The sequence below is a fragment of the Mus musculus genome, chromosome X (genome assembly GCF_000001635.26).
Source record: "Mus musculus strain C57BL/6J chromosome X, GRCm38.p6 C57BL/6J".
Taxonomy (NCBI): Eukaryota; Metazoa; Chordata; class Mammalia; order Rodentia; family Muridae; genus Mus; species Mus musculus.
This window is the reverse complement of record NC_000086.7, coordinates 151,492,545-151,497,880: the sequence shown is the minus strand read 5'-3', so window position 1 is coordinate 151,497,880 and position 5,336 is coordinate 151,492,545. Positions and strand designations below refer to the sequence as shown.

At 39.1% G+C, this 5,336-nt stretch overlaps 1 pseudogene; it reads left to right on the top strand.

Annotated features, from left to right (window-relative positions):
- Nucleotides 4,558–4,915, top strand: Gm15148 (predicted gene 15148; annotated as a pseudogene).

The following is a 5,336-nucleotide window of genomic DNA, read 5'->3' as shown; positions in this document are numbered from 1 at the left end:
CCATTTATGTGATAAATTACATTGATTTATATATGTGAATAATCACTGAACCTTTGGAATGAAGACAACTTGATCACAGTTAATGATCTTTTTGATCTATTCTTCAAGTCCAATTGCAAGTATTTTATTGTCGAGAAATGTTTACACCTATCTTCTTCGGGGGAAATTGGTCTATAGTTATTATATGCTGTTGTATCTTTGCCTACATTTATTGGCTTCATGAAAAAGAGTTGGGAAGCATTCCTTCTGTTTTATGGAATAATTTGACAAGTATTGTTTTTCATTCTTTAATGGCTTGGCTAGAATTCTGCTTAGAATCTATCTGAATTTTGGGGTGGGGCAGATTTACTACTGCACCAATCTTGTTGCTTGTTACAGATCAATTTGAATGATCTCATCTTGGTTTAACATCACTATATAATACGTATTTATGAATTCATCTACTTTTAGATTTTCCAATTTGAATAAATGTAAGTTTTGTAGGTATGATGATACTTTCTAAATTTCATTGATATCTGCTGTATTCTTTCTCTTTTCATCTAGAATTTTATCGATTTGGTCGTTTTTCTGTATTTGCTGGTGAATTTGATTAAGAGTTTGTCAATTTTGTTTATCTTTCCAAAGAGCCATTTTGTCCATTTCATCAATTCTTGTTATTTATTTTTGCTATTGTTTGTTTATATTTCACTGGATTCTGCCATAATCTCAATTATTTCGATCTACTAGTTTAGGTATTGGTTTGTTTTGTTAGTTCAATTTTTAAAGATGCATCATTAAGTAAGGTATTCTGTAGCATATGCATTTAGAGCTATAAAATTCCCTCATGTGTCTGCCTTCAATGGAATCCAATTGATTTAAGTGTTCACTTCTAGGAATTTGTTTCCTTCTTGATTTGTTCAATGGTTCTATCCATTGTTTTCATCATATCATGACTCTATCACTGTTATTATTATGACCCTCTCTGTGTGGGGGTGGGGGGAGTGTGCTGTGGTGAACATGTGGAAGTCAGAAGATAACTCTCAGAAGTTGGTTCTCTCCTTCCAGTATGAGCTCAGAAGATCAAACTCATATTTTCTGCCTTCCTGAGGAAGTGGTTTTATCTGCTCAGTTATCTTGCCAGAGAAGGAATTGCTCCCACACATTATCCAAGTGAGTTGCTTAATCTTCATGGGTTTGGGTATTCATGTTGTTTCACTTCCTGTTAGCGTCTATCTTTATTCCAGTGAGGTTAGACATAATACAAGCAATTATTTCTATTTTCCTATATTTTTGAAACTTGCTTTACTTCCTATTTGATCTATTTTAGCCTATATAGTCTATGGATTCTGTGATGAATGTGTATTCTCAAGTGTTTGGATGGCCAGGCAGTGGTGGCACACACCTTTAATCCCAGCACTCGGGAGGCAGAGGCAGGTGGATTTCTGAGTTCGAGGCCAGCCTGGTCTACAGAGTGAGTTCCAGGACAGCCAGAGCTATACAGAGAAACCCTGTCTTGAAAAACCAAAAAAAAAAAAAAAAAGAGTGTTTGGATGGAATGTTATGTGCCTTGATTTAGGATGTCATTTAACTCATGTTTCTCTATTTTTATGTCTGGATGGTGAGGGTAGCATATTGAAGTCACCTACAATCTGTTTAGATTAACCAGTGATTTAGTATCTAGTAATGTTTGTTTTATAAAATTAAGTAATCAATATATATATGATTGTAATAACCCACTGATTCCAATTAGTGCTTCCTATGTGTGCATGGTTGTAAAGCACCATTTACTGGAGACTGGAAGAAAACTGACTCTTCTTTCCCAGCACCCACCAACTGCCAAAAGCACCCTGCATTTTCTTAAAATTATCACTGACTTTGTCTGAATGATTCAGCTCCTTTACCTTGTCTTCAAGCCCTAATAATCTGTCCTCCACATGTTCCAGTAAGGTTTTCTCCTGGGTTTTTAAATTTTTGATTTGATAACTTTTCCCATCTATAGATTTGTTTCAGTCTGGGTTTTATTCAGTATTCCTCATTATTGAATACTATTTTTGTATCCTGAATTGACTTTCAAATTTCATGCAGCTATTTGTGTTCTCCTGGAATTCATTCAAAAGATTATTGGTATGCTCTTTGAATTCATTCATGAGTTTATGCCTGACTTCTTGAGGTCTCTGAACATATTTGTAATAATTTATTCTGAATTATTCTTCTGAAAATTTCTCTAAGTCCCTCTCAATGGTGTGGCCATTACTATGGTACTGGTTTTTTGTTGTTTTGGTGTTTGTTCTGTTTAGGTTTTTATTTATTTATTTTTTGGCATGAGCACTGGTTGGGTGAAGTTCAAGACAGGGTTTCTCTGTGTAGTCCTGGCTCTCCTGGAACTTGCTCTGTAGACCAGGTTGGCCTTGAGTTTAGAGATCCACCTACCTCTCCTTCCTGAGTGCTGGGATTAAAGGCCTGTGCCACCACTGCCCAGCTGGTACTGGTAATTTTGAAGGAGACAATTTATCTTGGCTTTTTATGGAACTTGTGGTTTTGCACCGGGACATGCACATCCAGAATACATTTGTTGGTTAACTCCTTCTGTTCCTCCTGTGTTGATCGGGCATTTTGATTGGTGTTTGGTGTTTCACCAGTTTGGTTCTTGTTGGCTCAGCTTGCTGACACTTGAACTTCAGTTGTGGAGTCACTCATTGCTGACATCTGGATCGGATAGCTAAGATTATCCCCACATGGCTAGGGGTGGCCTAACCTGTGACTTATATACAGTGCAGTGAGGAAGTTCAGGAGATGGAGTTGAGGCGTTGCTCATCCTCTGATCTTACGAACCAGGGTGCTTGTAAAGTGACAGGGGTCCATTGATAACTGAAAGTCATATATATTCTGACCACATAAACCTCTATGCACACAGGGCTGGAGTGTAGGCCAAGGACAGCAATTGAGAGCTGTGCATTCTCATGAACTAGGTCTCACAGCAAATCAGAGTATATGCTGGGACTGGGAACACACTATCTTGGTTCTCATAAGCCAGAGTGCATGCTGGAGGCAGGAGGGAGATGTGCATCCAGACAGCAGGAGTGCGTTCTGGTATCTGTGAAATTAAATTGTGGAAACTGGAGATTACTTATGTTAATTTATAATTAGGGTGGCTGAGGTGCTCCAGCCTTGGTTAGGTGACAGCAGAATGGTGGGTGGAGTTAAAGCCTTTTGGCCTACTGACATCTGGGGAAATAGCCTGGGATGTACTGACCTCTGGGGCAACAGGAAGGGACCAAACTCTCTGTGTTAAAGGAGTACTAACCTCTGGGGCAATGGGTAGGGGTCGAAGCCTCTGTGGTGCAGACATGCTAGCCTCTGGGATGACAGGAGAGCCCAAAAGGCTCTGCTGCTCAGCACACTGGCCTCAGAGACAATGGGTGGAGACCATTTGTTGTTTTTAAGATACTCCTTCTCTCATGTAACAACAACTATATTATCTTTTTTTGAATTTTGTTATAGTGCATTCTATTTAAATCTTTAATTTTAATCTTAAACTCATTTTATTTCCTCTCCTTTCTGGTACTTTCTTCCCCTAGATTTTCTTCTGGCTGCCAGCTTCACAGCTTAACTCAAATGTTGCTTTTTCAGAGTCATGTCCTGGTCACCACAATTAGCACCCTCATACTGCTCTACGATGTACTATATTTCATTACTCAGATTTATTTTCATCAAAGATAATCTTTCTGAGTTTACTTTAGGGAATTTAGTATTATTATGGTTTGAGTGTGAAATGTTCCCTGAAGGCTTGTTTGCCAAGTGGTGAACTTCCGGTTTATGGGGATATTAACAAAATCCGTGGATCACTCCACTGGTTTATTTGTAGAACTCAAGACTTTGTTGGATGGTCTTGGATAGTAGGAGATGGGAAGGAGACAGGAGATAGGAAATAAGTCAGTGAATGTCAAGGGTTTATCACATTCCTGGTTCCTTGCTCTCTTGCTTCCTGGCTATTAAGATGCAAGCAGCTTTGTTTCACCACAAGCTCTCCAACATGATGTTCAACCCCACCTAAGACCTAAAATAGTGGGGCCAGCTGACCATGCGGTGAAACCTCTAAATCGTGAGTCAAGACAAATCTTTCTTTTAAGTTTTTTATATTGAATATTTTGCCATAGCAATGAAAGTCTAATACAAATGTGATACAGGGATATAACTATTTTTGTCTGAAAGAATAGCTAGTTGTTTTAGCATCAGGATTTCCTTCTCCAAATAACTGTTTCAGTTAATATGTTTTTTTCTATAGTATTTAAGAAAAGATTGAAGGGGGCTGGAGAGATGGCTCAGCAGTTAGGAGCACTGGCTGCTCTTCCAGAGGTCTTGAGTTCAATTTCCAGTAACCACATGGTGACTCACAACCATCTGTAATAGGATCTGATGCCCTCTTCTGGCATGCAGGTGTACATGCAGATAGAGCGCTCATACGTTAAATAAATAAATCTCAAAAAGAAAGGAAAGGAAGAAAGAAGGAAGGAAGGAAGGAAGGAAGGAAGGAAGGAAGGAATGAAGAATCAAAGAAACAAAGAAGGAAAGAAAGAGCTCTTGTCCTTTCCTCTGCCATAGTGTACACTAAGCCTGATTCGGCTTCTCGCCATGTCTTCTCACAAGACTTTCAGAATCAAGCGATTCCTGGCCAAGAAACAAAAGCAAAATCACCCTATTCTTCAGTGGATCCGGATGAAAACTGGTAACAAAATCAGGTACAACTCTAAGAGAAGACACTGGAGGAGAACGAAGCTGGGTCCGTAAGGATTCACACAATGGCAAGACTGAGGATTTATACTGAATTGTCATCAATCAGTCCTACCAGATGGATTTCAACATTTTTAACCTGGAGACTTGCTCGTATCTTAAATTATGATGTTTGTCCAGTAATAAAATATAGAACCTTTCAAAAAAAGAAAAAGAAAAAAGAAAGAAAAGAAAAGAAAAAGGAAGGAAGAAAAGATTGAGTAGAAGATGATATGCTACTAGTTTGATGTCAACTTGGCACAAGCCAGAGTCATTTTGGAAGAGGATACCTCAATTTAGAAAAGGCACCTACTAGATTGGCTTGCGGGCAAGACTGGGGTGCATTTTCTTCATTGATGACTGATGTGGGAGGGCCCAGCCCACTATAGGTGGTGCTATCCCAGGGGTAGTGGTCCTCAGTGGCTCTAAGAAAGCTAGCTGAGCAGGTCATGGAGAGCAAGTGAGTAAGCAGCACTCCTCCATGGCCTCTTCATCAGCTCCTGCTGTAGGGTTCCTGCCCTGACTTCCATACTTGATGGACTACAAGCTATAAGATGAAAAAAAAAACACATTTTTTTCTTTTTTCT